Source organism: Balaenoptera physalus (assembly GCF_965194825.1).
Source record: "Balaenoptera physalus genome assembly, chromosome: 12".
Classification (NCBI taxonomy): Eukaryota; Metazoa; Chordata; class Mammalia; order Artiodactyla; family Balaenopteridae; genus Balaenoptera; species Balaenoptera physalus.
Window position 1 is genome coordinate 29,420,387 of NC_138897.1, and position 23,102 is coordinate 29,443,488.

At 40.1% G+C, this 23,102-nt stretch overlaps 1 protein-coding gene across 5 annotated transcripts in view; it reads right to left on the bottom strand.

Moving 5' to 3' along the window:
* SETBP1 (SET binding protein 1) overlaps nucleotides 1-23,102 on the bottom strand; it is a 407,558-nt gene that overhangs the window by 148,493 nt on the left and 235,963 nt on the right. The gene's annotated exons all lie outside the window — the stretch shown is intronic.

The window sequence follows — 23,102 nt, forward strand, 5'->3', positions numbered from 1 at the left end:
ACTAGGTCTGACCTAAATGAAGCTCTGAAGGGAGTAAGAATGCTCTAAGAGAACCTCACTTTACTTGGCTTCACCTGGCCTTCCTTCCTCTCACCCCATCACCACCTCTTGAATGAGTCCTTCACTGTTGCCATTCCCTGGCTGGTGTCCTATTATTATAGGACAGCAGCAGTTCATGGCAAGTTACATCAGGAAGGCCACAGAACAAAATCAGTACACCTTTACTGAGAGCTTACTACTAAAGATAGCAAACATTCTTGGAGAGGTCAAGGCACTCTCTGGGCACTGCCCGTGATGCCAGCAACTCAGAAGGCCAGGTGGGTCTCAGCCATCAGACAAACTCATCCAATGGTAATGGAATCAGTGCTAACTTCTTATAAAAACACAACCAGAATTCAGAGATAGGAGAGCATAGTGTGGTCTGGAAGAGTTTGGAATATGCTTCCTTGAAGCAATAGGACTAGGACACTGCCCTTGAGAGTTTTTTAATTTCTAAAGACTATAAGCTGATTCTCTGACCCCCAAGTATTGGTAAAACGAACATTTTCATTTGAACCAAATAGACAAGAAAAATAAGTAAAAATGGCTGTCCTACTATAGCTTAGTGTCTTTCAGATCAATCCTGGAAATGCCCCCTTTAAATCTCTGTAACTTTGACAAAGCATATAACCCGTCTCTGTGTCAGTTTTGTCATTGGTAAAATGGGGATAATAATAACTGTGCTGACTTCATAGGATTGTGGTTAGAATTAAATACTATAACGCATGAAAAACACATGGCATAATGTATTACCTTCAATAAGTTTGGCTAATATAACTGTGATGGTAGCATTAGTTACTATAAATAGTAGGTGGAAGAGAGAAGGAGGAAGAAGAGCTGTCCTTGGATTGCTCTCAGCTTCCACAACGTCTCAGGCCACTCTGGCCCCAGCAGCAAGAAGGCTACGTTGTTGTCTCCTAAATTCAGAAGGGCAGCCTGTATGAGAAAACCTCATTGCCTTGGGTCTTGACCAAGATGGTCCCCCTTGTCTCTTCATTGCTCTGGTTATATCTGGAGTCTGCAATCAAAATAAAAGGCAGCCAAGCAGACACCTACAAACTGAGTCACTGGATTCTGATCCATTCAAGTAATGGGTCTTCCAGCCAGAGGTGGAGTGAAGTCTGGAGGGAGATGGAAAATATTCTGGTCTCAGATACTAACCCCTTAAGAGACAAACCTGCTTCTAGTTTAATTCTCTATGCACTGCCAGCAGCCAAAGAAGTTCTCCATTTCTCCTTGTTTTCCCAGCCCTCCAAATGCTCCTCCCTTCTCTCTTTTCTGACAGTAACCCTATCCCACCTTCTGGAAGGGGAGCTCATTTTACTTTACAGACTCAGAATTTTGTGCTTCTAACAGAGGGACCCAGCATCATGCCGGTCCTCATGGAAACTGGGAGACATCATAGTTTCACTGAGTCTAGAAGCCGGACAGTTATAATGCTAGTCATGACTTGGCAATGGTAGGTCAACAAAAAGGGCAAAGCAGATTTTTCTGAAAATGAGGATTAAAATTAGTTTAGTATTTTTAACATTACAGCAGGTTCATGTTCTTTGAGGCTTCACAAGAACTCCACAGCAGGCAGATTATCAGTCTTTTTAAACAGCTGAGAAAATGGAGGCCTAAAGGGTCTATTGCAGAGCCTTTTTTTGCAGAAATTGAAATGCCAGGGACAATAGCCAAAACAATACCGAAAAAGAACAAAGTTGGAGAATGCACAGTTCTTGATTTCAAAATGTACTATAAAGGTACAGCAATCAAGAGAGTGTGGCACTGGCATAAGGATGGACATATAGAGCAATAGAATAGAACTGATTGTCCAAAAACAAACCCTTACATGTATTGTCCATTGACTTTTTATAGGTGCCAAGGTAATACAATGAGGAAAAAAGCCTTTTCAATAAACAGTGCTTGGATAACTGGATATACACATACAAAAGAAGGAGAAAGATAATAAGGAGGAGGAGGAGAGGAAAACAAAGAAGACGTGTTATTGGATGCCTACTTCACACCATGTACAAAAATTAACTCAAACTGCATTGGCCGGGAGCTGGTAATTGCTAGAGCTGGTGATGAGAGATGGGGTTACACTTTTCTATTTGGTATATATTTGACATTTTCCATAATAAAAAGTAAAAAAAAAAAAAAGAAAAGAAAACTAACTCAAAATGGATCATAGACCTAAATGTAAGAGCTAAAGCTATAAAACTCTTAGAAGAAAACATAGGAATAAATTTCCTGATCCTTTGGTTAGGCAAAGTCTTCTTAGGCATGACTCGAAAACATAAACAAGAGAAAAAGTAAGAAAAAATATTGGATTTCATCAAAATTAAAAACTTTTGTGCTTAAAAGTTCACCACCAAGAAAATGAAAAGACAATCCACAGAATGGAAGAAAATATTTGCAACACATATATTTGATAAGGGACTAGTATCCAGAATGTATAAAGAATTCCTACAAAACAATAAAAAGACAAGTAATTCAATTTTAAAATGGGCAAAGATTTGAATAAGACATTTCTCCCACATACACCAAAAAAAAAAAAAAAAAAGATGCATGTGGCTAAAAGCAAATGAAAAGATGCTCAACATCATTAGCCATTAAGGAAATGCAAATCAAACCCACAATGAGATGTCACTTCATATCTACTAGGGTGGCTATAATAAAAATGATGGACAATAGCCAATGTTGATGAGGATATGGAGAAATTGGAATCTTCATACATTACTAGGGAGGCTGTGCAATGGCTCACCTGCTTCAGAAAACAGTCTGAAAGTTCTTCAAAAAATTAAACATAGAGTTATCATATGAACTAGCAATTCTACTTCTAGGTATATATCCAAGAGATTTGAAAACATATGTTCACATAAAACCTTGTATGTGAATGTTCACAGCAGCATTTTTTATAACACCCAAAAAGTAAAAACCAACCCATATGTCCATAAACTGATGAATGAATAAACAAAAGTGGTATATCCATATAATGGAATATTATTCAGCCATAAAAAAGAATGAAGTACTGGTACATACTACAGAAGAGATATACCTTCAAAAAATTGTGTTAAATGAAAGAAGCCAGACACAAAAGATTCCACTTATGTGAACTGTCCAGAATATGAAAATCTACAGAGATAGAAAGTAGGTTTGCGGTTGCTACACACTGCAGACAGCGGATAATGGAGAGTGACTGCTTATGGCTACAGAATATGTTTTTTGGATGGTGAAAATGTTCTGGAATTAGATTGTGGTATTGATTGCACAAATCTGCTAATATACTAAAAATTACTGAATTATACACATCAAAAGGGTGAATTTTATGGTGAGTAATTACATCTCATTAAAGCAGCCATTAAAAGCAAAAAAGCACACACACACACACACACACACACACACACACACACACACACACACAAGAGCCTAAGAGAGTTACCAAGGTCAACCTGACAATCCAAACAGGATTAGTTAGATTTGTCGCTTTCTTAAGTTCATTTACATCCCCACTTTTGTTTTCTTCTTTTGTGTCTTCTTTTCTTTTTTTTAATACTTATTTATTAATTTGGCTGTGCAGGTCTTAGTTGTGGCATATGGGATCTAGTTCCCTGACTGGGGATCGAAATCTGGGCCCCCTGCACTGGGAGCACAGAGTCTTAACCACTGGACCATCAGGGAAGTCCCTGTGTCTTCTTTTCATTTTTCCTCTCTTGTTGAGTTTCGTCTATCTTTGAAGCCATTTAAAATCAATTCTAGAACAAGAAGGCTATAAATAAATAAACATATAAAATCAATCTAGCCAAATTTTAGTTCCTGACTCAATTTAGGACACTTCCTAGTATACTGTATTTCTTCCTTTTTATAAGAGAGAGGAGCATTTCCTTCTGTGCACTGGCAGTTTTTCTCCTGATGAAAGTAAGGTATGAAGAGTAGATTGTCTATAATTTTATCTTTGCCAAAGTATTTTCTCCCTTCAAGTCTCACCTGGTGAACTACCTACATAAAAAAGTCACTGAGAACATGGAGAACACTAAGAAAAGACAGACTGTGTGCTAGGTACTTTACCTGTTGCTTAAGGCCATTTTTCGAAGAGGGAGAAGGAAGCCCTTAGTCACTTCCTGGGAGCCTTCTCGAGTAGTCTGTAATGCTACGATCCTTGTGTTTCAGGCTCCTCTTAATCACATAAGCCCAAGAATCACAACCAGTTTCCAGACTCAGATGGACGGCAAAGATTTCCAGTGTTTCCTGGAGTCTCAGTGCTAGTGGCCCCATCTACACAAAGCCTGGATATCTTTTAAGTAGGATTCAGATGTTTCGTCACCCTGCAGCTTTCTGGTCAGCAGGACTGCTGCTAGGACATTTAAAAAGGAAAAGGTGCCCAATGGGTGGTTCTGACCATTGGCTGTGAGGGCTCCTATGGGGAGGGGTGTGTAGCTAAAAGGTTGTAGAAATAAAATCCTAAGCCCAAACCCATGGTAGCAACAGGAAAACCCTGGCTAGGAGGCAAGGGATGGAGAAGAGTTTTGCAAAGGCATCTTCCAATTCTGAGGAAACAACTTTGCTGACAGATCACTAGGTCAATTAATTTTTGTGTGACTCCTGGGGATGGTGGCTGGAATGCTGAAACTTTCTGTGACACGGCTGCTTCTGAAAGGCTGATCTGGGATGATGACCCCTTGAATCAGAGGTGAAAAGAAAGACCCTGGAGAAGGGGATCCTACTGTATGATGCAAATGCTGTGGCTTGTTGCAACCTCCGCGTGGTATCACAGCTACAACATTCCTTGTACATTCAGCTAATTCTTCTGTACCTTTGGTATCAGAGCCCCCTCTTAGGATCCAGCAATCCAGAAATATGGTGTCCTGGCAATTAATTAATTAAATCCATCCATACATATTTACTGACTGCCTGAGATATGTTAGGCAATGTGCTAGGAGCTGGGGAATACATATTTCTTACCTTCCTAAATTCTACAGGAGTCAAAGTCGAGGCTTCTAGAACCCCCCAAAGGATTCCAACTTCCTCCCCTAACAGATCTTTAGCCATCACTGAATGGTCCTATACTTCTCTTGCCCAGGACAAATCTCTCTAGTTTTACTTCTCCTTTCTTCCTAGACATGCTTCCTGGATTCCTACTCTCTCAGTCTGTCCTCCTCTGAGCTCTGGGTTTTCAATGTTCCCTTTACAATGTGGTACCCAGACGCTGCTGGACCAATGTACAGTCCTAAAACTACTTCCTCTCTTACTGTGGACCCTTATATTTCTGTTCATGGGGCTTACATTTCCTTTTATCTTTTTCATTTTGAAGTCACCTAAAACTCTGTGTCAAAGATTGCTAGCTCTTCATGAAAAATCCATTTCTTTTTTGGGCATGCTTCTAGATTATGTTTTCCAGACTCCTTTCAGTTAGATGTGGCCACCAGAATGAATTCTAGCAAGAGGCATGTGAGCAGAAGAGATGTGTATCATTTCCCAACCAAGTATTTGGAGAAATGTATATCCTTGGCCTTGCCCCATTTTCCAGTTTTTCCAACTTGACGCAAGAAAACAAGACCCTAGCAGAGCCAAGAGATGGAAGGAGATTGGGCTCCTGAATCACATGGAGAAGTACTGCTCACTGACCAGAAACATGGGGCCCTGAACTGCTACATACTTTGTCACATATTTGTTAAATCAGTCTAGCTTAACCTAATATAATTAACCAGATCTTCTTTTTTCAGATAAACTGTTATCAAGTACAACCTGTGCTTGCACACTTAGCTAATTTCAAATAATCATAGGATTTTGTGGACTTCCCTGGTGGTGTGGTGGTTAAGAATCCTCCTGCCAATGCAGGGGGACACGGGTTCAAGCCCTGGTCCGGGAAGATCCCACATGCCGTGGAGCAGCTAAGCCCATGCACCACAACTACCGAGCCTGTGCTCTAGAGCCTGTGAGCCACAACTACTGAGCCCGTTTGCCACAACTACTGAAGCCCGCACACCTAGAGCCCATGCTCCACAGCAAGAGAAGCCACTGCAATGAGAAGCCTGTGCACCACAATGACGAGTAGCCCCCACTCGCCACAACTAGAAAAAACCCACAGGCAGCAATGAAGACCAAACACAGCCAAAAATAAACAAATAAAATAAATAAATTTATTTAAAAAAAAACATAGGATTTTGCATTGCTAAGTCTGTGCAAATCAGTTTAAATTTTGAGGGTTTTTTTTTTTTTTTTTTTTGGTAATACAAACCTCATTTATAATTCAATTTGGTATCTTTAAGCATGAGAAAAACTCTGTAAGGAGGGCATTTAAACCAACAGTGTTATACCTGCAAGAGTAGGGTATTCAAGGCAAAATGAACAGACACTACATATACCTAGAAAATAAGAAGAAGCAAACACCAATCCCCAGGCACAGAGTGACAGGTATCTTCGTGTTGGTGTTGTGTTTTGTGTATATGTGTTGTCAGAAGTCCAGAAATCTTATGCATAAGCAAACAAACAAAAAATAGTCATGAGGAGGCCATTCATTTCATCTTTATCTTTTATAAAGAGGTAGTGTCATAGACTTTACAGCATTGATCCATACTAAATCTAGTTTCTAAAGTAATTATATTTCCTGTTTGTAAAATTCAATTCTGCTTATTTCCTTCATTTATTCACTCATCCATTCATCCATCTAGCAAATATGCATGCTGTAGACTCAGCACTATAGCAAGTTTTATGTAGGATAATAAGAATTAGAAGATATGGTTCCTGGCCCAGCAGACCTTATAATTTAATGTGGAGACAAGAATTATATATAAGGAAAAGTAAATGAAATGTCAAGGATTAAACAACTTCAGACCATCAAATGAGCAGTACAGATATCAAGTATCACAGAGTTTTCAGAAAGGAGATTGATAAATCAATTCTATTTAAGTAATATGGTATTCATGAGCACTTAGCATGTGACAGATGAATCTGTTCTGATGATTGTTTTGAGATTTTAATTTCAATAAGCATTTATTTTGTGCCTAGTCCATGCTAAGCACTGGGCTAAAGATGCTACAAGAAGCTGACTGCAGAGAAAAGGAGATATGATAGGTGTTACAGTGAAAATGGCAATGGCGTTCGTCCAGTTCAAAAGCCCTGTTTCATAAAGTCTTTGAGGGCCAAGGACTGCTCCTTACATTTCTTTGTTTCACCCTCTCAACATCTGAGTCATTCTCCTTAAGCGCCCTTAGGCTCCCTGTACCTTGGGCTACAAGCTCTCTCAAAGGATGGCTGGTAAGTGAAAAGGATCCGCATTGCTGACAATATCAGATAGTGATCTATTACTATGCCTTTTCCTTAACATCTCAGGGCAACCAAGGGAAGATAAAATCCTCTGGACTGCTTGTGTGGGACAGCAGGTATATACATATCTGATAGGTACTGCCCAGAGTTGAAGGGAAACAAAATCCTCATTGTTTACCTAAAATCCATTTTTTCACTTGGGAAAGAATGGATACAATTGAAATGCTTAGTGTGAGTAAATGCTTAACTGATGTGGCATTAGCATTCATTTTGTGTGTGTGATAACGATAATGTGAAATGGCCTTGGTGTTGGGAGCTACACACTGAAGTAGGTAGCAGTAAATGACCATGCTGCCTGCAATCTATTTTTCAAATGGGTCTCAGTAAGTCTGATAAACTTGACAGATGTTAGTAATATCTGAATCTAGGTAGAGGGTATGTGGATGTTCACTGTATTATTCTTTCAAATTATCTGTACATTTCAACCTTTTCATAGTAAAAAGTTGGTCAAAAAATGTTTATCTACCATGTGTGATTTGGGGCAACTCAAAGGTCTGGTTGAATGCTCCCCACCCACCCCCACCCCCAGCCCATTTCATCTCTGCCTCTACTTTCTCTTTCTCTAATTGTTATCTGAAATTCTACAGTCAAGAGCCTCAACCCAACTTAGCTGAAGGGTTTTATTCATATTGAAATGTACATATACATTTACACTGTACATCTACATGTACAATGTTAGCAATTAGTCAGATTATATTATATATAAATAAATACATAATAGAGGTGCTGGTTAGAGGTGATGGGGAAAAAAATAAGAATTTATATGGGACTCCTGAGAGAGATAGAGATAGCAAGAGAGAGTTAGAGATAGAGACAGATAGAGAAAGATATGGTGGGTGGGAACAGAACTCTAGAGCACTGCTTGTCCAGCAGAACTTTCTGCAATGATGAAAATCATATGCATCTGCACTATCCAATATGGCAGCCACCACCACATCTAACTATTGGGTACTTGAAATGTGTTGAGTGTAACTAAAGAACTGAACAAATTTTATTTAATTTTAATTACTAATTCAAATTTAAACAGCCACATATGGCTGGTGGCTCTCATATTGAACTATGCAGCTCTAGAGAGACATGAGCCTGGAGAGGCATAAAAACTATATTTTCTATAAGTGAGTTGGTAACTGTGGAATTAAAATTTCCTAAGGGAAATAAAAAGATATGTTAAAATGTGTAATTGGTGGGGAAAGAATGAAAAAGTGGTGGTACGTACTACTGGGTAATATTTCTAATTGGTCAAGTCAAAATTATTGCAGAGTGGATGTGCCCACTACCAAATCTCTACATATAGCTTATACATGCGCCATATTTATGCACTGAGTGTATAATGGTGGGCTATTATGACAGCAAAGGTAGATTCTAGGGGGTGGGATACATAAAATCACCAGGATCTTTCCAGGCCCATTTAGTGGGTCAAATGCCACAGGCAAGGGATCATATCACCTACTTCTCCACGCAAAGCTTCAGCCAAGAGGTAAAGGATGCCTCCTACATGATCATAGGCTGCCCACTTCTCCAGTGGGCAGAAGGCATTCACCTGCAGGCAAAGACGATGCTAAGCACACAGAGAAGCAGGAAAATATTCAGTTCATTAGATGGGTCTGTTTGGCCTCAAAAGCTAGAATTGCAAAAGTCTATCTCCTGCTGACTTTATTTTTCCTTCACCTTTTTAGTGTCATTGTTTCTGCCTGAACAAAGGATAAGAAGGTCGAGACTTATCCCAGAATAGACAGAATAGCACCGAATAGTCAGTGCTACACACTAATACGGAGCTAGAAAGTAATTGTCATGCCGGGAGGGGTAAGGTAGGAAGGAGTGAACCTATCAAAGTGAGAGGCAGCTAATTCCCCCAGAAGACAGAGAATAAAACTAAAATAACATTATTAGCTCAAGCGAGGAAGCAGAATCTTCTCAGGGTGTCAGATTAGCAGTTTTTGCTCTGTTTTATATCTGAAAGACCCATGTGCAGTTTATTGTTTTTGTGGAGTTAAGTGGTTTCATATGTTAAATTAAAAAGGTAGGGTCAGAGGATGGATTTTGTTTCTAGTATTACTTGGCAAAGTATAAGGGCCCTGAATTCAGAACTGGAAGATTTAGGCTCAAATCCACACCCTTCCTGGTACCATGCAAGTGCCCTAAAGCAGTCACTTTAATACCCATCTCCTTCACTGGGTAATCGTGGCAGCCCTTTTCAAGCAGTGTTGAGAATTAAGCCCTAATGCCCTTACCCAGTGGTTCTCCAACTTGAGTGTGCTCAGAATCACCTGGAGGGTTGGTTAAAACCCCTATAGTAGGCCTGGAGTAGACACAGTCCAAGAATTTGCATTTCTAACAAGTTCCCCTGCTGATGCTGCTGGTCTGGGGACCACTCTTTGAAAACAAATGTCCATGGCATTCACTGGGGGTAATGCATTAATTTTTCTATGCATCTAGAATGGTACTAGCTATGTATCATCTTTGGGAGAATGGAGAAAAATCAGTCACTCAAAACATTTTCTGTAAGACTTTATCCTCTCATGGAACCCAGGCAGGTTGTGAGGATCAGTGGGGAGAGAAGATTTGAGGCGTGGTCACAACTATAATGCAGCATAAAGATATAAGCCTCTGTAATGTTCAACAATCTGTTGACAGAATCTTAAGTTTGCTCTTTGCTTTATATTTTGATTCTCAGATTTCTTTGTTTTAGGAGAAGTGGCTTTCAAACATGAGCCATGCATCAGTTATCTGCAAGGCCTTTAAAATACAGATTGCTGGAGAGCTGGGCCCCACTGCCTCCCAGATACAGCATCTGGGGTAAGACCTGAGAACTGGTGCTTCGAAGAGGTGACAGTGATGCTGCTCGTCCTGGGACCATACTTTGAAATGACTGGTCTCTTTGTCTCAGCTTTCTTTGTCTTCTACTTCTCTAGCCTCTAGTCCAGAGGCCAGCAAACTATGACCACCTGTTTTCCCAAACTGTCTTAATGCAACATACCTGCACCCATTCATTTACATATTGTCTGCGGCTACTTTCAAACTGCAATGGCAGAGTTGAGTGGTTTCAGCAGAGACTGAATAGCCTGCAAAGCCTGGAATATTTAGTATCTGGCCCTTTATAGAAAAAGTTGGCCAACTCCAGCTCTATTCTTCTTTCTTCTCCTTAAACATAACATTTATTAAACATCTTCTATAAACAAGGCATTTAATACTTATTTTTGTATTTTACTTTCACAATAATGTAAATGGATTCGAGGTCCCTTCTACATCACAGGGTCTAGTAATTTGCATAAGGGAACACCTGAATCAGGACCCACTGTATAGTCTGTGGCGTCCAATGCATAATGAAATTGTAAGTCCCCTTGTTCAAAAAGTAAGAAGAATTTCCAGACGATGAGATCAGAGCATTCAATCAAGTGTGGGGCCCAGTGTGACTAAAAAGGTCACACGACCATGACCTGAGCAGAGCACCCAGTCCTGAACCTGGCTGCCTCTGAGGTCTGAAACTCTCTCCTGCATGGCTGACCCACGAGTCTCATATACCATGACCAACATGCATTGTCATGGTGAACTACTGCAGTTTTTCCTTGGAGATGGAATCTTCTTTCTTGAGAAACCACTCCAAGTGTATTTCCAACATCCGTGTACTATGTATGACCCCACCCCCTTCTCGAGCCCCAGTTACAATCTCCTTGGGGGAGAAATGAATCTCTGTGTTCCCCCAAATGCTCCACTCAATAAATATAATTATTTATGTGAAAAATTGCTCCCCTTGTACTACAGAGGATTTAAAATAAAATAGCTTTTCAATAAATTATTGTTGAATTAGTGGATATCAATAAAGGCTAAAGTGAAGAAAGACATTGGATTACTGTAATTCTACAAAAGAGAAAATGGAGCAATAAAGATACTATACCTTAGTTTGCCATCACTCAAAATTTCATGGAGGGCGCCACAATAGAACCCAGTGTCTGCCAATGTGAGACCCAGGGCTGTTTTCCCAAACTTGTATCAGAGAGCATTTCCGCTGGGCATTTACTCAGTACTGAGGTGTAAGTGACAGCAGTTCAACAACACGTGCAAAGTGAAGCCAGTGATCATTTTAAAGAATGCAGCATCTCATGTTATTTGATCACTATATTCTCTGAGCATTTAATCCTCTCAAATATTTTGCAATCACTTCCTCTAATTACAGAGAAAACACACTGGAGTGATGTGCGTGCTCGGGAGCGTCCCCTCCTGTTTCCTTCTCTGTTTAATCAAGAATTTGAATCACCTTTCAGTTTCCTAATCCTATAATCCTGAAAAGAATGTACACTGCTCCAAACTCTGCTTGGTGAGACCTTGTACAGCCAAACCTGGAGCCCTTTCACAAAGACTGTGAGAAGGGAGAGAAAATCCTGGAAACAGGCTTCCTGGCTTCCTTCCAGAAACTCAGGAAATTGGGACCCCTGGAGACAATCCTCTTCTAGCTCATATTTTGAAGATATGGATCTGGGAGGCCTGCATCAGATTTACCTGGAGGGCTTGGTAAAATTCTAACTTTCTGGGTCTCATTCTAGACATACTAAATTGGAATTTGGAGACAGGAAATCTTTCTATCTGTCTTTATCTATCTATCTATCTATCTATCTATCTATCTATCTATCTATCTATATTTAATTTTTCCCAAGTGATTCTCATGTGTATAAAAAATTAAGAACCAAGTGGTTAGCCATCCATATCCTCAATGTATATTCACTGTATTTCTTTCTTTTTTTTTTAATTGAAGTACAGTTAATTTACTACATTGTGTTAGTTTCAGGTACACAGCAAAGCGATTCACTTATACATCTACATATATATATATATATATTCTTTTTCAGATTCTTTTTGCTTATAGGTTATTACAAAATATTGAGTATAGTTCTGTGCTATACAGTAGGTCCTTGTTGGTTACCTATTTTATATACAGTAGTGTGTATATGTTAATCCCAAACTCCTAATTTATCCCTTTCCCCTTTCATAACCATAAATTTGTTTTCTATTCTCTGTATTTTTGTGTTACTACTAGGAAACTCCATAGTTATTAATATTATAGCCCAGTTTAAAAATTATGACTTATAAATATATACAGGATCATTAAATGGTGTAGCTAAAAAGGCCCTTGATCACTACGGGTCACTGCTCTGGGATCCAGAAAGAATGTGGAGGAATGTGAAATGGGCTCATCTAGGTTTACAGTCAGAGTACCCGCTCCTCAGAGGTCTGGGCCCTATGACTATGACACCCACCATGCAGCTTTTCTGCGACAGCCTGCACTTCCAATATTCTGACACTCTGTCTCTATTTAACCCTGGCATATACTAGAAATCTCAACATTTAAATATCCTAATTACACTAGTTCAACACACCCAGAAGTGTATTAAAATAATTTCTCAGGCCATGGGTCTGTATTTATTGTTCAGTGAATATGGTCACCATAACTCAGAGAATAAGCCCAAAGCTCAGGACTAGACTGTCTTCCCACACTACCTCCATCGAAAAAGATGACCTTGTTTTACCACCTGCACATCTGCTCTTGTTCATCCACTGCCAGTTACATGTCTGCTCCCGCTTTTCTATTTACCTTTTCTCTGAGAGCAGAAACAGTGTTTCCTACTTTTCTCTCCTCTCTCAGACGCACCTGCAGTGTTTCTCACACAACTCAATTAATGCTATAAACTGGTAAGAGATGATGGTCCCTGCTTGATTTGAGGAACTCATCAGTAAAATGAGCTGATGTGTCCCAGACCACATGCTGGGAGGAATACAGATTTGTAACACACCTTCTCATCAGCCCTGGGTCGCTAAATAGGGCAGACTCTTTTTCTCAGAGCCTCCATATGTTCATCTCACATGGATCAACAGAAGCACCATATTGTCTTCACAAAAGCTTTAGATGCTCACCCTTTCTAATATACAGAAAGTCCCAGATTGTTTTTATCAACACAGTGATGCCCCAAAGCTTCAGCTTACTGTTTGGGATAGGGAAGCAGTCCACGGTGAGTTTCATGGTCACAAACTGGGATATAACTAAACAATTTGGGTTTTAAATAGCCCCAAACAGACCCTGTCAAAATTAAAAGCAGAGAAATGCAGCAACTCTGGAGCTCAAACAATCTCAACCTCTAAAGTGCTTTCCTGCAACAAGGCAGAAAAACAAAAGTTAGGAGTGCACAGCTGCCCAGCCAGAAGTGAAGCAAAGTCCCAACAGGAGTGAACCAACATGCTCTGGACGACAGCTGGGTAAACACTTCTGATAAAGAAAGACTCACAGTTTTGATAGAACCTTGTGTGTGTGTGATAGTACAGTTGGGTGGATTGATAGCTGCTTAAATATCTGCAACCAAAGAGTATTGAGTAAGGACACTGACAAATTGAAACAGATGAAGAGAAACACAAATAAGGATGGTGATGAAAGTGGTATGATATAACAGGAGGAAGAAAGTGGATATTTAGCCGGGAGAAACAAAACCTGGATGCAGAGTGGGGAGAATCAGGGATGGTGATTCTCTTCAAATAAATCATGGCGTGGAAGATTTATACTGTACGTATAGTTCAACTGGGTAGAAATAGGCTAATGGGTGAAAGTTACTAGGACATAGATTTCAGCTAAACATAAAGTGTTTTTCTGAAAATCAGAATTGTTCAGAAATAGAAGGAACTGCTGGAAATTTTAGAAGAGGTAGAATGTCCATTGGTAGAGACAGTGCTTCATTAGATGAGAAGCTAGAACAGTGGATCTCCCAGATACCTCTCAACTCCAATTCAAAGGTTCTGTGCTGAGACCCTGTTCCCCACCATCTCCCCCATACTACCCTCCTCATCCCACCTGCCAGGAGTAGTCAGTGAGGTAAGTAACAATCAGCAATGTTAAGAGGATCAAATGTTACAGGTATGTAATACACACGAAGCCCTGTGCAAGTGAATGTTCCTTTCCTTTCACCGATGGAGTGATAATGCCTATATCAGGGGGCGTGTGGGTGGGTAGGGAGGAATGGGGAATTGATTTTTACCCCACCATTATATCAAGTATTACACCAAATCTCCTTTAAAATGGTCTTGGGATTTGCCACTTGATATTAATAAATAGCTTATGATGCATTCAAAGTGTTTTTTTCTCTTTGGCTGAAATAAAGGTAAATATTTTAGTTTCCCTGGAGGGAAGTCATTTAATCCTCAAATTAGACACTAAACATTAAGTTGCTAAGTTTTTAAGCCATCCTAAAATTCTTAGCCACTTGTCCACTTGGAAGAAAAGGTAGTAATTTACGAAGAGATTACATCCTAACACAACTGCCGCCTTCCCATTTGGAGGCAGCGTGGAGCTGTGGAAAGAGCACTTGTGTGTGAGTCCAGTGACCTCCTCCAACAACTTACTGTGGCACCTTGGGCAGCTATTTCACTTCTTCTGTCAAAGGTTACTACCATCTTGCAACCCAACCATAACCACCCAACAGAGAAGACTGAACACCACCTGAATTATATATGAAAACCATGCTCAGAGAAGGAGAATAGATTCAAAATTCACGGTACTTTCCGCTGATTGTAATTTTTCAAAATTCTTAATAAGTTGGCTAAATACTTTTATCCATAGCATTTGATGTGAACTAATAGTTTTTCAGCTTTATTTTCAACAGTGACTTGGGCCTAAATGGTCTTCTGTTCTCAATGGCTGGAAACCATTTAGGTTCTCTTGGTGGGCCTCTGTTGATTCCTGGAGATTTTAATGCTATACTTCCCTCATTCTTAGACATACTTTAAATGTTTAATTTAAAAATTAAATGCATTTTTCCAAATGTCTAAGATGACTCTCGAAATACTCATGGAAAGTTACTATTTTTTAGTCTACAATCTACATATCATTGTGGACATAACTGTCAGAAATCCTATATGCCTATAATTGATCAACATCGTAATTTTCTTTTCCTCCTTATATTATGATTAACTGAGCACCAAGGGGGTCTTTCAGGCATGCAAACGAAACTTCATGACAATCCAACAAGCTCAACATTACTATCTCAATTAAGGACATTGCTACACTGAGGGGTAAAAAGAAAAAAAAAAAATATGATGCAAGCAAGATCACAAAGAATGTAAGTCTAGGAATTCCCTTTACTAGGGAGGCAAACTGCATGTCTCCTCTGGGAGGAATATGTAAAGCAAGTTTATATTTACAATTGCTTCCTGCTTGGCTGGCTAAATTGAAGTCATTTAGCCAAGCTTCACAAAGAAAAAGAGAGTACCATTTCCTGAATTCTCTCGCTGGTTCTGGCAAACCACTTGGGGAGATGGGAAGTGACTTGCCTGAGGTGATGAGTTAGGAATCTATCAGGCTGCTGAATGGAAACTCTACTGTAATTAGAACAGATTTTTATTTTTTACTTCAGTCCTCAACCACTTGTTTTCTCTCTAAAGTTCTTTGCTTAAGCTTTCTGCTTAATTGCAAGTTTTGTTCTCACTGGCTGCAGAGCAAAAGTGGAGATTTAAAACCTAGGTGTGCCCTGCAATGACTGTTTAACCTTAGAGTTAAAGAAATGAACAAAGTCTGACATATAAAATTTACTAGGCAGCAATGCTCGAACTGCTTTGATCATAAGAAACAATAAGAAGTACATTTTTCACTGTAACTGTACATACAGTATATATTTGTGTGTGTGTTTCACACACAATAAGAGTTTTATGGAACAAAATTTACACTTACTAAGCATGAGGCATTTTGATCACCCTCCCCCCACCCCTCCCCCTCTCCTCCTCCCCCCTCTCCTCCTCTCCTCTCCTTTTGCTAGTAGTAACCCACTAAATTGAATTCACAATCTGCTAATGGATCATAAGTCTCAATTTGGAAAACAAAACAAAACATTTTATATAGGGAACAAAAGTGAAAGACGTTTTGTCACTACAGGAAGCCACAGTGGGGTGAGGAAAGAACACTGATCTAGCAGCCAGGAGGCTGAGGGTCTATTCTTGTTGGCCACCAACTGTGTTTGGATACCACCTCCCCCCCCCCCCCCCCCCGTTATAAGTTGTGTGAACTTGGGCAAATTACTAAACCTCTCCATGCTTTAGTTTCCATATCTATCAAATGGAGCATTTAGAGGACATACCCTCAAGGGTTATGATGAGGATTTGGTGAGTTAATGTATGAAAAGTGCTTAAAACAGTGCCAATGCCCAGCTTTTAGGAAGCAGTCAGCAAATGTTATCTAATAGTTTTAAAACTGAGGTGATAGCAACTGTTCTAACTACCCAAACCTTTCACTTAGGTTTTTCTTGTTTGTTTTTAAGGAGATGAGAAAGAATTAAATGGGGAGAAATGACTCAAAGTTGTTCTGCGAAGAGGACTGGTGATGTCATTTGACCTCAAGCTCTTTTTGAGCCAGCAATGGTTTCTAAGAGAGTTGTCATAATCCTAGATGGCAGAAGTTGAAGTAGAAAATTTCAAGGGACACTGCTAACACTCACACCACACTGCTCAGGGCACATTTTGGGCTGTGTCAGAGTCTGAGGACTTTGCTTAGTCTGGAGACACCAGAAGAGTGTATCCTAGGGAAAGGTGCGCAGAAATGAGGAGAGGCTAGGGACCAAATCATTTAAGGGTTGGCTGTGAAAACAGGAGGTGTTTAGCATGGAGATGGGAAGATTTAGGGGAGCCCTGATAACTGCTTTCAAATGACTGAAAAATTATTGTGTAGGGGTTACGATAAAACCAGTAGATAGAAGTTTCAGTGAAATAGATTTGAACTCTAATTTCCAAACAGTAAAAGCTGTCTAGCCACAAAATAAGTTGCCTGGTCCAAGAGAGGCTCTCCGTCACAGGAAACATTCAAGCAGAGATGAGATGGCCTAGTAGGTATGCTTAATTGAATTCTTGAATTAGAAGCAAGATCAAGTCAGATAGAGCCTCTTTAGAGCTAAAATTCTACATGATGAGACATATGAATGGGCTTTAAAAGGTCTAAAGCCATGCACATATGCAGTGTCATTATTTCAATGCTGGCTGCACCTGTCGGCACCACCTAGAAAGCCTTGTAAGTCCTCCAGAAGGCATTCTGCTTCCCATCCTTAATTCCTACACATGACTAGTCCTAAAGTTCCTGATTCAAGCAACATTTGGGCAGCCATGTAACTCCTTACTAACAAAACAGCTAGGTTTTTGTGCAACACAACTTCTTGTCTACAGTGAAAAGCCAGGAGTTTGTTATGTTTTCTTTTATCCCTTTAATAGCAAACAAACAATTTGGAGATAATTTGGGCTCCTTGTAAACTCCTCACTCCCTCTCATGCCTAAAAACTGTCAAAATGTTTGAATGTAAAAGGATTATTCAGGATTCATTGTATGAGACACTTGAGCTTAATTTCTACGCTTTCTTCTCACACTAGAGCACCCAGGGCTCCTCCTCCTTCCCCCGTCCCTCAGCTCTGAGTCTGGGTTTCTCATCTCGTAGGTGGGTTTGATTAATATGTCTGTCAATCATGTGTAAACTCCTTTGAGAAAATGAAAAGTAATGTTCAAATGTTCAAAAATAATGTCTTTTACAGTTCCCATCTCAAGACATCTAAGACAAAAATCTCTGTGAAAAGACATGTAACCTAAAGAAGAAAAATATGGCTCCATCATACAGAACCAAGATGCCCTGGCATTTCTGAAGTAGGACTCGGAATCGGTCAGATAAACAGGGAAAGGGAAAATGGAAGCCTAAGCAATGGTCTAGGAAACCTGATAAATATTTACAGCCAACTGGGATCACTGAGGCCTCAAACACATCATTTTTCTCAGGAAGAGGGCACCTGCAGCCTGCATTAACTGTACAGTTATAGCAACTCTGGCTCCTTCAGTGGAATAAACCCACTCATGATGATTTTAGAAACCGTGGCTAGAGCAGAGCCTCATTACTATCTGACTTCCACTTAAGCCGAGGCTGGGCTATAATGAAGCCCAAACTGTCCCACTCTTGCTTATGCTCACAGGTGTCTGGATGGGGAAGAGGAAGACAGGTAGGGAGGAAAGGATTAAGAGGAAAAAGGATGATGATGTACATGGCAAGAAGTAATGCAATTAAAACTATATGTGTGCTTACTTGTTTAGTGTCTGCCTCTGGTCCCAGTATTAATGTCTATCTCTCCTCCACGAGACCCAGGATTATACTGGAATATAAAAAGTGTGCCATGGTTTCTGGCCCAGACTAGATAATACGTATTTGCTATAAATTCTCTCAGCTCATTCTCCCTTCTCCATCAAAATTGCTCCATCTTCAAGATAACTCGTTCTGCTCTGCTTCTGTACACCTTGTGACCTGGGAGGCCCCTGGGTGTTCCCCATAATGTAAGATTCTGTTCACATCTGTAAAGAAAATACAATGGAATTGAACATTTCTACCTGAAAACTAAGTCTAAGGAAAGAAAAATAATAAATCAAGACTCCATTCAACTGAAGGTCTATTTCTCAAACCAGTTTCCTTGAATGCCTTACAAACAGCAGGCACTTAATTAAATTTGCTGACAATATGTGTGATAAAATGTAGATTAAACATAGATGATCAAATATATGAGTGTTTACAGTGCTTTTGTTTTGTTTCATTTGTACTGATGTGCTACTTCTTGTCAAACATTTTAGCGTTTTGTGTTTGCCAAGAATCCTAGACTTGGAATCAGAAGACCCGCGTAAATTCCAAGCCAGTGTGGCCACTTACTAACACTGGGAGCTCAGGCAAATCATTCATATCTCTTGATTCTCAGTTCCTTAAGAGTTACAATTTGGATAAAAGTAATTGCCCTGACTAGGCCACAGGTTTGATGTGAAAATTAAACACAACAGCCATTTGGAAATTACTTTTTAGGCAACAAAGCACTAACAAATGTAAGATGAGGTGGATAAGTTATAGCCTATAGGTCACCCCTTCCCATTTCCTCTGCCAGCTGCAGGCTTAGGCTACTTTGGGGGATCCCCTAAATCAAAGAATTAAAGAAAAGTGGGCATATTTGTTCTAAAATAACTTGATAATATATAATTTTAACAGGACCTACACAAACATCTCAGAATGTTCCACCTTTGCCCTTTAACAAAATTCCTGTGGAAGTGGCTTCCCCATCTTGATAAAGTTCCCTTGCCAGGCAGAGAGAAACAGAATGACCTCTTAGATGGAGAAAAACCCAGAAAGCAGAAGACCTAGTAACATAGAGAATTAATAGCCCCTCGAAGTTTTACACAGGTATTCTCATCCTGCTTCTTACACATAACAGTTTACCACTACTGGAATAAGAACACAAAAAACAAATCCTCCATTAAATGTTGGGGAAAATTAAACTATCCAATGAAAAGGGAAAATATTTTCAGAGAAATTAGAGTTTCCTAAGAATTTCCAATGGTCAGTTATTTGTGAAAGCTGTGGAATGGGGCTTCTCCACGTAGATGGCAATGAATTATCAACATCAAAATTTACCATGACTTTTATCTGTCCCTTCTATGTGTATATAGGCATAAGGATATGAAATCTATCCTGAGTTAATTGCCTATCAAAAGGCCCCATCCCAACAGTTTAATTTAGCTATCTGCTAAGACCCTCACAGCAGAATGTAACAAGTGAGACTCTCATTTTAGCTCTTTTAAGTGGAGAGTCAGTATATTCATGTCTGGAGACACTATTGCCACCCCCTTAGCGATGCTTGGTGGATGGTGACTTGAACATCTAGAAATGGTATTTCTTATGACTCTGGTGTACACTCACCATCTGACTGGGGCAAAACTGAGCCCCATAGGGAATCAAAATAGTCTAGGCTAACTGATCACGTTGTTTTTAGCTGTTTATTGGTTCTTAGGACAGGCTTGAGTAGGGACAATAAATAAGTCTCTGATGATAGCTCTTAAACTTTTAGAGGAAGAATGAACATCTTAGTACAAAGTTAACTTCCTCTTTTGATTCTTCCCCTCCTACTCCGGCAAGAAAACAGAACATTCTTAAAGCCACAGAGGCCTACTGTTGTCCCTGGAAATTAATCAAAGAAACAGAGAAATCCTAAAAGCATCAGCAAAATTGTTTACGTCTGTTTTGAAATGCTGAAGGGAAAAAAGGTGGGAGGGCTGTGGCTTTACAATAAGCAGGAGAAAAAAGTTGGTTAGGGAAGGTATTCAACTTTCAAGCAAAGGCAAATGAAATCAGTTTGCTGTTATTCTTCTAGAATAAAAAAGTATGAGAGATTAAATTACTATGTTGTGTAACAGGAACTAACATAGTATTGTAGGTCAATTATATTAATACTTCGAAAACAAACAAACAAACATATAGAAAAAGAGATCAGATTTGTGGTTATCAAAGGTGAGGGGTGGGATGGGGAATTGGATGAAGGTGGTCCAAAGGTACAAACTTCCAGTTATAAGATAAATAGTACTAGGGATGTAATGTACCACATGATAAAGATAATGAACACTGCTCTATGTTACATCTAAAAGTTGTTAACAGAGTAAATCCTAAGAGTTCTCATCACAAGAAAAAATATTTTTTTCTATTTCTTTAATTTTGTATCTATATGATATGATGGATGTTCACTAAACTTATTGTGGTCCTCATTTCATGATGTATGTAAGTCAGATCATTATGCTGTATACCTTAAATTTACACAGTGCTAAATGTCAATTATATCTCAATAAAGCAGGAAGAGAAAAAAAGTATGTGAGAGAGAAACTTCCACTTGCAGGTGAGTGATCAGGGGTGTTACTTACACCTTTGGGAGAGAATGGGTGGGTACCACTGGGGACAGAGATGAGTCCATCTCTACATCTTCAAGGAGGTCTTGAAACTAAAGCAGTCAGCTGACTTGACTCCAAGGAAGGATTGGTTGTCAACTCTTTTGAGACCCTCTTTTTTTGGGCCTTTTTCTTCTACCTCCAATTTACTATCCTTCAGTTGCTATGCTCCAAACCCCTGGGTAAGCTCTCAGTGGCATCGATGTTATTAATCTTCAGTGGCCATGTCAATGACAGTCACTGCTCATGAAAGTCCCCACAAAGGATAAACATAATAGAGGGGCATTAGGCCTTGAGTAGACAAGGTAAGTCTGAGGAAATGAACAGGCTGATTGTCACCGTTTTAATAAAAGCACAAAGCTCCTTTATCTGCTATATAACATATTTTGCACCAATGGGAAGCCTATTCCTTTTGGAGCCAATGCAATTCATAAGGTTTCAGGGAAGATAAATCTTGCTAAAGAATAGAGAGAACAGTATCAGCTTCAAAATTCCATTTCTTGGGGTCCTGTAAAAGGGCTCCTCCAAGCACTGACCTGAACACAACCCCTGAGTGTGCTCTAAAAGTGAACTCTTTGTGACATCTGATGAGCTGCTAAGACTTCATCTTCACACAGGCAGAGCTAACTGGCTCCCAAGGGGATGAAACCCTTGGTTTGCGTTTCCTTAGCTCTACTTCTCACCACCTGAAGAGCGCGGCTGCAGCCTCAGCCTACATAACTTGCCTCACTGGGAGCTTGGTGTAGAAATGGATTATCTTTCCTGGCACAGAGTAGGACCAGCACTCTGAACGACTCCACCAAGGAAGGGGTTTGGGTTGCCTTTCATCAGGCACGGAGACCGAATGTTCCTCTAACGTGTAAGTTCCTGTTGAGCCCAGAAAACGATTTGTTTGTTGGTCCAAACGGCTTCTTGTTTGGCTCTACTGTCTCGCACCTCAGTACCCTACCTTCCTACAACTGAGCCCTTGCATTTGGGGGCCTGGTCTCCTGGTATCTGTGATCAGATGTCCTGCTGCCTCTCCTTCATGTGACTTTTGTTTGATCACATTTGCTAAGACCTTTGACATCCTCCTGTCCTGCCCCTGCTTGGATAAGCCCTGGGCATCGTGGACATAGTTGGCCACTGGCTCATTGTATTCTCTGCCTTCTGTGGTCAGTGGCCCAAGAATTTTACACAGTCTGGATGCTCACCCTAGAATAACTGATCCTAGCTGGTCCTTGCTCCTCTCTCATCCTGAAGACCTGCCACAGTCCTTGGTCTTGGCCTTTGCGCATTCGGGACTGCTTCTCCACCACTTGAGCCCTAGTTGAGAACAGGGAAAAGCCCTCTGCTCTGTCATCTCATTATCAGAACTGCTTTTTCTTCCCTAAGAGCAGAAGTCTCTAGTCCTGTCAAGAAGAGAATCCCCAGGTAATTTTGTTCATGCTCAGAATAGCTAGAGAGAGCTGTACATAACTGGTTGGCCAGACCTATGTGCCATCCAGGGGACTGGGGACTTCCCCAGCTGAGAACAGCAGCTCAGTAGATGAAGGAGGTGTCATTTTTGTGTGTGGATGACTTGTGGCCTCTGATGAATGGTGCTAGGTTCTCTTCAGTCATCAAACACTTCCTAAAGGCCCAGTGGGCAACAGCACTGCATGAGGCAGGAGAGTTAAAAAGCCTTCTTTTAACAGGCACCTCCCATGTATCAGGCACTTACATCGAACATTTCTAATCCTTCTAGTAACACTTAAAGGGAGTTCATGTCTCTACTTGACAAAGGAAAAAAAGTTAAGGAAATTTCTCAAGATCGTGCACCTACTAAAAGGAAGATCAAAATTCAGACCCAATTCCATGTGACCCCAAGCTCCAAGTTCTTCCCAAATACCAGATGGTAATGCTACTCACTCATTCACCAATTCATTCATTCATTCAGCAAGTATTCCTGATGGCCCACTGCAAGCCAGGGCCTCTGATAAGTTCAGCATGAGAAGATCCTTCACCAGGAATTAGAATGTCACTTTGGA